Here is a 13,928-nt window from a genome sequence, read left to right as displayed (position 1 = left end):
AGAGAGACACCATTCTCTTGTAGTCATTTGTCCTTCCTCCTGAAACCTGTAAAAAAACTAATACTTCTTCTGCAATGGAATGTAAGATTATCAAAGGAGAGAGGTGGTAAATCTCTCTAGTTATGATATTTACACACAAAACTAAGAATTTGTATGAATGAAACAAGTTCTCAAAGGAAAAATCAAAAGAATTTATACATGCTTTGGAATTGGTGCCCCAAGTTGAATGTTGCTTCTTTTCAGAAATTTATTTCATTATTTTCCATTTCAAAATCTAATGATGGATTTTTCATTGTGTAGATCTTGTTGATATCTTTCCAACGGTACTTGAATCATCAAAATCTGATTTTGTATGAGAAAGATAGGCTGATTTGAATGAGGTTTTTCAGCTGCGGAATTGGAGAATAGCTGCAGAATTGGACTTTAGCTGCAGAATGTGCACGGTTTCTGTAGCTAAAAATATTGAATAAAAAGTTAGCCATTCATCTTTCATTATCAGTCCAAAATTAATCAATACCTTTAGAAAAGTGATCAAATAAATTATTCATTTCATTGATTCAAAATTGTTCTTTTTTTTCTTGACATGCGGCGACTTAGTGTGGCGACTTAGTGATAACACACACCTTGACTTCCCTTTGACCGGGATCTTTTTCATTGACTTGGATCAAATGAATAGGACACTATCCATGTACTGATATTTTCCCAGCTACCGATGTGGTTTGTTTCGTCTCTTGACACCTATAACCTATAGAAGTATGAAAATGGCTGCGGAATTGCCAGTTAGCTGTAGAATCAGGTTGCATTCCGCAGCTAAAAGACAGCCAACCATCAGTTTTCTGATTTAAGTTATTTTCTTCATTGTCTGCATGTAGGAACTCTGTGAATGGTAGTGGCGTATGGAGCAAAACAGTTTCAGCAATGGAAATGGAATATCAGGGTACCAACTCTTGTGATGATCATATATATATATATATATATATATATATATATATATATATATATATATATATATATATATATATATATATATATTGAGATATACCCAAAGTGTCACTTTCCTACTGCCATCTGAATCATAAACCTTGAAGATGAATTCAATCTTTTAGTTACTTAGCAATTAGGCACGAGAACAATTTTTAGACCACTTCAACTATAAAAAAGATTCTTATGCAAGAGTGCAAGGATGCAAGAGCTAGTATGCAGGAATGATAGATTATTTTCAAGATCAAACAAAAACCAATGATTTCAAGAATACAATTATAATGCATTAGACTTTGATATGATTCAAATCAGCCCACAATTAGCATGCAAACAGTCCCAAAATCTCACTTGAAAAACAAACAAGGTAATACTTATTGAACCTTTAAGTGTATTAGGATTATCATAACTTATTTTGGGGACCAAAATTCGAAGATTACACTGTTGTAGTAGTTATATCAGACTTTTGAAATACACAAGACTGTTAAGGAAAATGAGTAACAAAACTTCGACTTATAGTTTTATAAACCACTGAAGGCACATCATGATAAAACCTCCACTCCTTCGAGTTTCTAAATCATAAAACAACCCATTCCCTTTGCTGTCATGCTTCTATTTTCTATTTTCTGTGCCCTCTCCATTGTAAAATATGGACGATCATCCTGATTGGCCAATTTTTTCTACCCCATTCACATCTTCACCAGCAAGAAATTGAAAGTACCATCTAAATCATATGGGGCTCGAAATAATTGTTGATAACACAGGATTTCCATTGTCATGCTACGAAGAGTGGATAGAAAAGCAATGCAGAGTTTTGTAGCGTGGCCCTGATGGTCAAAAATATTAATCTCACCAAGATATAATAAGACATATCCTAAGCTTGCAAATGTCTCTTATGCCCTTCATATTTTAATGAGTAAATACGTCGAGCATCATAGGTATAGCTGTTAAACAGATCAATCGGGAAGAGTCGTATTCGATTCGGACACGTCTGACAGGTGTGATGAAGTATGAGTTTATTAAAGATGGGAGGCATGTAATCAAATTTTAGATGCCATCACACAGTTTATTTCTAATTAGAATTCTCTTTCTTAGGCACGCCGAATTAAATCATAGCCTGTTCATTAATTAAAATTCATTTTTCTTCACACGGTAGGCAAAAAGAGGCTTCAGAGAACCGAAAAATTCTCTCAAACTGCCATGAATTTCTTAAAACTATTTCTAGGTTATCTAATTGACCCTACTGCCTAAGAAACCCATGTGTTATTTTTCTCAAATTTGTTTCCGTTTGGCCAAATCATGGATTTGAAGTTTGACTTTTTTCTCTGTTCTGCGTTTTTTTTAAATTGTTGCATTCAGCTGTAAAGTTTTGAATCAGTACCAATACAGTGAAGATGACCCTTGCACTGAGGATGACTCTAAGTGTGAAGGATATGAATGTCCAGGAGGTGTGAAGTAAGCTCTACAAAGGGCAACATCGGCGTAGTCAACCTTTCTTGGCACATAAGGCCTGTTAATCTCATTGAGATAATTCTGGTATTAAAACACGTTCTCTTATTCTTCGACAGTGTAAATATTCAAGCCCTGGATCTACCCCACAATAATCACAACCCATTCCTCACAGTAAGGCTTTCCTCTAATACACAGAAGCATACAGATCTGATGCTTGCAAAGCATAAGCATCAAACAATGGTGCATGCTAAGGCAATACTATGTCAGGTCGATATAATGGAATTTGCAAAAACTGATCAACAAATGGCACACGTCTTGGGGCCTTAGCATTATCATGAACAAGTTTCTTAGGCCTATTGTCTTTTGGATCACGAGAGTTCTGAGCAGGTACAGGTCAAAAAAACTGGAACAACTTTTTTCTTAACATGTTCTGCGTTCATATTGCAGGGTTATTTCAAGGCCAAAGCTCAAACAAGAATGCAGATTTTTCTACTGAGGCCACAATGAAAGCTAGGATTCAAGATAGTCGTAGATTGTTTTCCTTTTTTTTCTCTGAAATTGTGAAATTTATAAGAAGGATTAATGATTTTCAATTTCAGTCAGCAAAAGACTTCAAGGTAAATATACTAAAAACAGGTCTTTGACTGAGGTCTTAAGCTAATTTTTTTATCAATCTGCGTTGGGTGACTAGGATAGGATCCATGTAGGGACAATTCTGGAGATTCCCATGTGGTCATTTTCTTCATTGGACACCTGTAACCTACTAAACCTTGAAACTAGCTGCAGAATTCACAATTAGCTGCGGAATCAGGTTGCATTTCGCAGCTAATTTGCGGAATCTTATTAAAACATGACACAGTGTTTTGAGGACCACTACAAACCATAACCAGTCAATCTTGGATAGATGAACCTATCAGAGCAGTTGGGTTTCATTTATTATTATTATTATTATTATTTTGAATCAATTGAAATTATGAAGTTTATTTTGTCTCCTTTTTTTTCACATAACAATTCTTTTTCTAATCCTCCAAATCACACAAAGTGCAGGAGGAGAGCATACTCAAGAATTTTTTTTTTTTTTTTTTTACATAACAACCCTTTTTCTGATCCTCCAGATCACACAAAGTGCAGGAGGAGAGCATACTCAAGAATTATTAATTTTTTATTTTTTAGATGTAAGAAATAAGGTCTCCTAATTACACTTCCCTCACAATGGTGCCAAAAATTTCTAGTCAATTTAATGTCTTAAATTTCTCTACATAAATTATCAATCCCAGTATCGTAAATTGATGAAGTGTGGTGCACCATATGTGCTTAGTTAACCTTTTTCTTACTTTGTTTTTTATATTTTATGTTGCTTTTGGGGTTTTGTTCTTGTTGGATTCCTAAAGTGTTTAATGCAAATGGAAATCCTATTCTAAGGTCTTAAGAATACTTTTAAAGGTCAAGTACGGATGTAGATTTCAAAACAAGGTTTATGTCCTTTATGGTAACTTACAAAACTTAGCACTTAAAAAGATATAAAAACATGCTATTGATAAAATTAATACTTGAACAAGAATGTAAATATGCAGCTACTTAAATCAAACAAAAGATGAAATACTAATCATGAAATCATTGTCTTTGCTGCCCATCTAATTACAGAAATAAAATATAAACTATTCCACTCAAACAAACCAAAAATTGCAGACTAACGAAAGCAAGATCAATTTACTTCACTTATAATCCGATAGCTCGCCAAGTAGCCTTTCTGGGTTAAGTCATGACTCCGGAGATAATGTCAATAACATGAAGAATTGATATCTAAATTACTTGCAAATGAAAATAAAATCAAGTCACTTCACTTATAATTTGATAGCTCGCCAAGTAGCTTTTCGGGGTTGAGCCATGGCTCTGGAGATAAAGTCAATAACATGGAGATTGTAGAGATGAAAGTAAAATCAAATAACTTCACTCATAATCTGATAGCTCGCCAAGTAGCTCTTCGGGGTTAAGCCATGGCTCAGGAGATAACGTCAAATGACATGAAGAATTTGATATCTAAACTAACTAACAACAATTACATAATAAAATTGCAAAATTACAAAATAAAATCTACTCTACCTTAAATTCTAATATGCTCTATGACATCTACTTCACATCTCCTTCCATATTGAGAACATCAAAGCTTTATTCAAATTATTCAAAATTATAAAGTACAACAAAGCTTTCCAAAGCTTTCAAAAGCCATCGAAGAAGAACTACAAAGCCAAGCTAAGCTAAGACTAACAAGATATCAAGCTAACAAAAACTAACAAATGAAGGAGAGAGATCTCCTATTTATACAAAAAGATGAGAAGCCATCTCATTAATAAGAGTCCATGAATCTCTCCCTCTACCTCTAGAGTCCTAATCAAAATAGGAACTGATAAGACACATGTCTTCTTAGAGTTTCAATACAATTAGGAGATGTGACATATATCCTCATGATCCCATGATTCTTTCCAATCAAATTCGAATTTGGCCTTAGAGTGCCACATAAGGGTCTTCTAGAAGCCTCCTTTTGACCTACACATGTCAAAAATCTCAACCCACTTGTTAGGTATAAGCATATGCACATTATTTTCTAATTTTTAACCACAAATTCACTTAAAAAGGTTAAGAATTAATAAAGTTTGGAAAAACATAAATGTGGCCCAATGATAATGAAACTGGGATGAAGGTAGTGACATAGTAGTGAAATGGAGGTGAAATGGAGGTGATATAATGGACATAATAGTGAAAGTGTAATGGAAATGAAAGACATTTTAAAGACTCAACAACCTTATCTTTTTTCTATTTATCATTTCTAAGAGTTTCATTAAGTTATGGGCTTAGGTCTGGATCCTAGCCCTGAAAAGTGGCTCAGATCTTGGGGACACTAGCACAGAACTGAGCGAATTAGTCCACAATTGCTGGGATGTAGGATTATGGGAGTGACTAAAGGGTCTCAGCCACTAGACTGCCTTGTCATGGGAGCGAGTGAGAGCCCAAGTCAGTGAAAAACTAAGTTAACTTAGTGATTGGGAAACTAAGGTAGTTGGTTAGTGCCTTAGGGTCCTATAACACCTGAGGGAGGTTAACGAAGTTTTGATTTGTTGATTCCATTGCCTTAATTATACTTAGGGAGTTGAGTCGTATCATAGTAACTCTTCATAACATATTTAGCCCGATGGACCAGTAATCTTGGGTAACTATGGGAAGAGGGTGTTAGAAATTGGTATTAGAGAATGGTTCAACCCTTCTACTAGATGGGTGGAAAGTGTTTGTCATTCATGCATTAGCATTGTATATGTTCTTATCATTTATGCATGGCGATATTCATTGTTATAGTTATGTTTTCGTGTAGAAGTTGATGATGTCATTGTTGGAAGGAGTTTGTCTTGAATGCATGTCAGTTGTATATGTACTTGTTATGCATGTCGATGTCTATATGTTGTTATGCATTGTTATGGGCATGGTTCTCATGCATGAGGTGAAGGTATGCAGTTGGTATTGTCACGCATGATGTCTATATACTATTATGGTTATGTTTATACATATATTATGCTAATATGGAATGATCTTGCAGATGAGATATCCCCCCCGAACTAAACTTAGGTATGCTGGTTATGTTTATATTTGGGTTTAGCTCACATGATATACTTATAGGAAGAAGAGGATAAAGTATGAATAGAGAAATGGTGGATTATAATTCATGAGACTCCCCTTACATATTAGATGAAAAGAATGGTGATGAGTACTCCCCTCACACAACAAACACTTTGAAAATTTTGAATTAAAAAATAAGAAGTTTCAAAGTAGATAATGACAAAATCATTCAGTCACAAGAGATACTTTCTAGGGAATAATAGAAACAACCATAGGTCAATGCAGTTATCCTTCATATTTTTCAGACTTGTAGAGATAGGGACCACTTAGGATCAGTCATTGATAGGAGGACAAGACTAATGGAGCCTGTGGTAGCATGTCGCATGATGGACATAGGTCAGAGAGGGATAATATCATAAGGGATGGAATACTATTGGATACACTTGATAGGAGAGGTAGTGGACATGGGATTTATTCTAGTTCTGGTTTAGACAGCTACCATGGTCATCATTGCTATCATCCTTATAGGATAAATGATAGGGGATATTTATTGGATGATTTTAAGAAAGCCAAGCCACCTACATTTGATGGAAAGGTGAAGAAGCCATAGGATGCAAAGGAATGTTTTCTTGGAATGAATAAATTATTTGAGCTACATAATTACATAGAGAAAATGAAGGCTGAGATAGCTATATTCAGCCTCAGATGGAAAGTAGACATTTGGTGGGAACATGTTAAGCAGGTCAGAGACATCAAGACAAAGGTGTTGAGTTGGCATGAATTCAAGAGATTTTTCAAGAAGACGTACTTATCAGAGAGAGGTACTATGATAGTAAATCTAAGGAGTTCTATGAGATGAAGATGGGATCAATGAATGATGAGGAGTACACAACTAAGTTCCTAGAGTTATTGAGGTATGTACCATATATTAAGGATGAGAAGGCGAAATTCATGATTTTTTTTAGTGGATTTACATTAACATTTAAATATCAAATTGATCATGATGAGCCTCAATTTCTTGAAGAAGTAATTGGAAATTTGAAACACTGTTATGAGCAATCAAAGTGCAAGATAGAGTCTCAGCATGTTTGGAAAGGGAAAAAAAAGACTAAGGGAAAGTGGCTAATGAAGTGAACAAGACCTTATGATGCAGGTGAGAAAGATAATGTTGTTCCTTACAAGAAGTTAAATGTAGTTAGATAGGGACATAGGTCACAGGCTAGAGGGCATCAAAAGAAAGGTGAGGTTAAGGGACAATTGCAGTGTTGGATATGTGGCAAGGAGAATCTCAATAGTGTTTTCCCCTCGTATCAGGGTGGTAGGTTTTATATCTATAGTGAAAAGGAATAAAAAACAATTGGGGATGGTGGAAAGATAATTTCTCATATCTATGCAACATTGGATAACAGGAAGGAAGATCACCATCCATCTATTGTTGAGAGGGACAGTAAGCTTTGCGGTCAAGTGGTTTCAATTTTTCTTGATCCTGGATCTAATTATAGTTATGCTAACCCTATCTTGGTGGATAACTGTGGTTTTAGAAAACAAGTGCATGTCGAGTCTTTGTTGGTATAATTGGATACAGGTACTAAAAAAGGATTCATCATTCGGTAATAAGTTGTGCAATTGATTTGAATGGTATGCCTACATTAGCATATCTGAATGTACTTACACTGGGATCATACAGTATGCTTGTGGGTGTTGATTGGTTGTATCTTCATAGGAACCAAGTAGATTGTTATGAAAATCCCATTGAGTGCTTGGATGACAATGGAGAATAAAGAATCTTGAGGGTAAGAAGAAGGCTACATTAGTGAGAATGGTTAAACCTATGCAGGAAAAGCATAGTTACAGGAAAGGATGTGTGTTATTTGCAATTCATATTTCTAGTGATAATGTTAAGGATGTTGAGGTTGCGAAAGTTTTGAAAAGGTACCCAATCTTGTAGAATTTTCAGAATTGTTCCCAACAAATATTTCAAAGTTACCACCTCACACAGAAGTGAAATTTTCTATTGAGTTGGTACTAGGAGCAATATGAACATCAAAGGAACCATACAAGATGAGTACTCCAGAGTTAGAGGAAACTAAAGTCACAGATGGAGGAAATTCTTGACAAATTATAGATTAGGCCAAGTGTATCATCATGGAGTGCATCGATACTGTTTGTAAAGAATAATGATGGTGCTATTAGACTGTGCATCGATTACAGGAAGTTGAACAAGGTAACCATCAAGACCAAGTATCTGTTTCCAAGGATTGATGACTTGTTTGACCAGTTGAAGGGAGAAACGATGTTCTCAAAGATTGATTTGAGATCAGGATACCATCAGGTACACATTAAATAAGAGGACATCTACAAGACTACTTTACACACCAGGTATGGGCATTATGAGTTTTTTTTTGTTTCTTTTGCTTTGGATAATGCTCTAGCTACTTTCATGTTCTTAATGAATAGTGTGTTGCATCCTTATCTGGATAAGTTTGTTATTGTATTCATTGATGATATATTTATATATTCTAAGAATGAAGAAGAACATACAAAACATTTAGCAACAATGTTGAGATTGATACGAGAGCATCAATTGCATTCCAAGCTTAGTAAATATAGTTTCTTTCAGATAGAGGCACAATGAATTAGGACATGTGATTTCCAAGGGAAATGTTGTAGTGGATTCAGAAAAGATAAGAGCTATCATTGAATGAGAAACTCCTAGAAATGTGTATGAGGTCAGATCATTCATGGGACTAGAAGGTTATTATAGTAGGTTCATTAGTAACTTCTCATGGATTTCCTATCCTATTACATCATTACACAAGAACAGAAATAAATTTGAATGTACAAAGGAATGTACAACATGTTTTTAACAGTTGAAGCACTTGTTAACAAATTCTCCAGTTCTCAAGATTCCAGATTTGGACAAAGAGTTTGTGGTGTGTATAAATTATTTCAGGAGAGGACTTGGTGGATTCCTAATGCAGGAAGGATAGGTAATATGCTATGATTCAAGGAAACTAAATGAGCATGAGCATAACTATGTGACACATGATCTTGAGTTGGAAGTGATCATTCATGCATTGAAGATGTGGAGGAAATATCTTCTTGGCATGAGGTTCATTCTGATGAGTGATCACAATGGGCTAAGATATTTGTTTGACGAATCAAATTTGAATTCTTGGAAAAATAGATGGTTGGCTATGATTAGTGAGTTTGACTTCGAGATCAAGCATATTAAAGGAAAAGAGAACAGGTTTGAGATGCTCTTGGTAGAAGAGTACATGTACATCATATAGCAATTATGTTTACTTATGGGAAAAAATTACAAGATGAGATCTTACAAGCATGACAATAGGATGATAGGTTTATGGATCTTAGGCATAGGCTACAACAGCAGGGTATAGGTGAACAAGATGTTGATTATCATCTTATGCCAGATGGTTTGGTCAAATATAGGGAAAAGATATACGTGCTAGAAAATAGTGAACTCAAGAAGCTTATCTTGAGAGAATTTCATGCTAAGACCTATTCATGTCATTCGGGATACCAAAAGACAATAAAAATTATGAAGACATTTTACTATTGGTTGAATCTTAAGAAATAGGTAATTGAGTTCATCACGAGATGTTTGGATTGTCAACAGGTAGAAGCAGAGTGCAAGCATCAAGGTGGTTCACTACAACCAATTTTTATTATAGAGTGTAATTGGGAGGTTATTTCCATGGATTTCATTACAGGTTTTATGATGACATCTAGGGAGCATGATTCTATTATGGTTTTGGTTGACAGGTTGACCAAGGTAGAACACCTCATTCTAGTGAAGTCTACTTATTCAACTACTGATGTAGAATAGGTTTTCAATAGGGAGATAGTGAGGTTGAATGGTTTTTCAAAGAAGATTATGCCAGATAGAGATGTAAAGTTCATTTCCATGTTTTGGAAGGAGTTATTTGTAGGTTTGGGTACAAAATTTCCCTTCAGTATAACTTATCATCTACAGACAAATGGACATAAAGAGAGGGTCAATAGGATTTTGGAGGACATGTTGAGAATGTATGTTATGCATTGGCAATGAAAGTGGGAAGAGTACCTTCCATTAGTAGAGCCTTATTACAACAATGGATTTTAGGAGTCACTAAGGATGAGTCTGTTTGAGGAACTTTATGGGCAGATTTGTAATACTCCCATCATTTGGGGTGATCTAGTTAAGATGATATTGATTAGACTGGATATGTTGGAAAATATGGTACATGAAATGCATATTGTCAAGTAGAATCTAAAGGCAACACAAGAGAGACCGAAAAGTTATGCAGATTAACATTCAGAATTAAGGAGTTTCAGGTTAGTGAACATATGTACTTGTGCATCAAGGCCATGAAGATATCCTTGAGGATTGGGTCGTGTGCAAAGTTGGCACCTTGGTATTGCGAGCCCTTCGATATCCTTGAGAGGATTGGACTAGTGGCCTACAGACTTATAGTACCTTCGACAATGAAATTTCGTGATGTTTTCCATGTTCCATTTCTTAAAAGATATGTAAAGGATGTTGATCATGTTATTGATTGGTTTATATTGCAGGTGGAGCTAGAAGGAGAATTCTAGATGGAACATCAATGCATATTGTAGCGAAAGATGATCATTCTCCAAAAATGAGAAATCAATCAAATTAAAGTGTAGTGGAAGCATTTTGGCCCCGATGAAGCTACATAGGAGACAATTGATAAGATGTGGACTATGTATCCTTGATTATTTTCCAATGAAGGAAAATGAGTTTTTGGTATGTGTACATATTTATGTTTGGTGTTATTGTAAATACAACAACGATCTACATATAAAGCTCCAATAAGCAGTATGCGTGTCATGTTGTTATGTTGTCATGTTGGTTTTCTTTCCAGCAGGTTGATATTGTAAATACTGCATCGAGCTAAGTTATAAAGCTCCATGGGAAATATGTTTGGATCATAGTAGTTTTTCTAGTTGTAGGTGTCATAGGACATTGAGGATGGTGTTCACCTAAGGGGGAGCGGTTTGTAAGAGCACCCGGGTTAAAATTTCATGTAGTAAAGTTAATAAAGGAAAAATAGGATGCATGTCATGGGACATGTATTCCAAGTTGAATGTTTGGAAAAACTTCCTAGTGGGTGTTCATTTGGTCTATTATGGCTAAGGCTAAATTCTTGAAGGGATTGTTAAAGGTGTTGAAAAGGAAAAGAGGCATTAATTGACATTTTATTTATGAAATAAAGAAAAATAGGAGAAAAAGAAGGTGAAAGGTCACATGTTGTGCGTGAGGAGGAAAACGAAGGGAATTAGTAGAAATTGAAAAAAAATAGAGGCCTCATTAATAAAAAGGATTCTGAGGATTAGTTCACAACCTTTTTCCAGTTCAATTTTGGATCTCTCTCTCTTCTCTCTCCCTCATACTCTTGCACACTTGGAGCATTCTTGGAGCATTCTAACATTGGAAAACCGAAGGTAAAGGAAGGAAAAGGGAGAAAGAGGAAGCAATGATCAAGCAAGGAAGATTTGGATCAAGAGGCTATGGTGGGATTACTTCTAAGTATCAAGCTGCATGTATGATTTCCTTTCTATTTTTGGCATACATGTATTTGGTTTTGTTGCTATATTGGCATGGGATTTTCTAGGTGAGATAGTGGTTCAAACTTGCCTTGCCATTTTTAGATAGCCATGGTGTGATGGGGTTATTTCACTTCGTTGAGTTGGATTTCTGGATAATTTTGGAACTGAGTGAGGTGGTCTCAGGAAATTTTCTAAGGGCCTAGAAATACCTTGACTAGTAATGGTGGGATACATGCTAAAGCTCGAGGGTGGAGATAGTAAAATTCCTCAAGGTATTGGTGAAGAAATCTAGAGGCATCCATGCTTGTTTAGGCCTACTAATCACTTGACTGGTAATGGCAGGAATGGGTGAATATTAGTAGTGTATGTGTCTTTGTTTGGATATAGGAATCTATTGACTGGTAATGGTGGGATACAATGTAAAAATTTGTTATATAGATAAGGGTTTTGGGCCTAGAAATCCCTTGACTAGCAATGGTGGGATATGTGGTAAAGCCTGAAGAAGCTCTGATTGGTTTTGTTGTAATTCCCACATTCATGTTTGGAATATGAAATGAGGATGATTGGATGAAATAAATATTTGGTTCAACACAATCTATGGTTTGGTGGTACGTGGAAGTCCTTGACTTGGTTGGATTTGAATACGTTAATAAGAGGAATTTCCCCTTATATTTCATGAGTAAATGTACTTGTTATTATGTGGCTTTGATGGTTATTCTATCATTGTTATTATTTTGGTTATATGTTGGTTATACACATGGTTTTATGACAGACTTTAGTTATAAATCTCAACATGATTTGATTAGTAATGAATGGTTAATTAATGTATGATTTAATATATGATAATGTAGATATTGTGAGAGGGAATCATATCTTGTTGATGATTCTCAGATAAGTATGAGACCCCTATGTTCATATATCAAACTATGACCTATAGATTACATGTTGATGATGTGTTTAACAAAATGTATGTCATGGTTGGGATGGTTCAGGTTAATTCCTTGTTCAACTTTTGAATTAGAGGCATTTTTTATGTGCTATTAATCATTTATAAGAGTTTCAATAAGATATGGGTAGAGGTATGGATCCTAGCCCTAAAAAGAGGCTTGGATCTTATTAGGGTCACTGTCACAGAATTGAGTGAATTAGTCTACATTCATTGGGATGCAGTCCTATGGGATCAACTAAAGGGTCTCCGCCACTCGCTTACCATGTCATGGGAGCAACTGAGAGCCCAAATCAATGAAAAACTAAGTTAACTTAGGCATTGGGCACTTGGAGTGGTTGGTAAGCTCTTGGGGATCCTATAGAACCTAAGGGAGGTCAGTAGAGTTTTGATTTATTGATTCAACTTCCTTAACTATACATAGGGAGTTGAGTCCTATCATAGAGGTGGTGCGGTGTACATGTGGTGTTGTGTACACGTCATGCAGGTGGTCTCATGTACATGTGATGTTATGGACACATTTTGTAGGTGGTGTTGTGTACAGGCGGTACTGTGTACTTGTTGTACATATTGTACTCATGTACATGTGGTATTGTGTGCATGTTGTACATGCAGTGTTGCAAGCATGCAATAATGTCTATGTGTATTGTGTAATCATAGTATCATGACCTATGTATTCGTTGTGGTGTACTCTGTGGACGTATATTTATTGTCTTGTATACCATAATGTAGGTGTATGTATTGTGTTGTACACCAGGTATAGGAGTATGTGTTGATTTGTGTGCCAGGTGTCGGTGTATGTATTGTTTGGTGTTGTACGCTGTGTGCAGATGTATGTGTTGTGATGTACGATGTGTATGTGTGTATGATTAAAGAAAATAAAATGCACTTGGTATTTTCTAGGTGTGGAAATCGATCTTGTGTGTGTACAGAAATGACAAAGGATATAGGTAGAAGTAAGGTTCGATTAAAAGATAACTATCGGTATTTTATTTCAGTTTTATTATACATGTGATCTATGATTTTGATTTATGATGACTAAAGATGCTAGTTTGACTTGTTATGATAGGAAGTAAACAAGATTCCAAGTGTACCTTATTGACGAGCTACCAATGAGGTATGTTGTGAATTTATTTCAATTTATTTTAAATCTAATGGAACTTATGTGCTTGGTATAGGAAGCATGGAAATGCCCAGTTGGGTGGTTGAAACTTATAGCAAGGATTAGTAGCAACAACAAAAGGAATTCAAAGCAGCAACAATATGTTGGTAAAGCACTTCAAGAGCAGGGCCATTATGGGGCATTGGAGCCAAATAGTGTCCATTGATTTCCCTGAGCATGTTATGACCGGTATGATGGTTTCAA

Source organism: Pinus tabuliformis, chromosome 8 (assembly GCF_031772625.1).
Source record: "Pinus tabuliformis cultivar Carrire ecotype Pingquan chromosome 8, CPIR1, whole genome shotgun sequence".
Lineage (NCBI taxonomy): Eukaryota > Viridiplantae > Streptophyta > Pinopsida > Pinales > Pinaceae > Pinus > Pinus tabuliformis.
Note: the sequence above shows the minus strand (reverse complement) of the source record.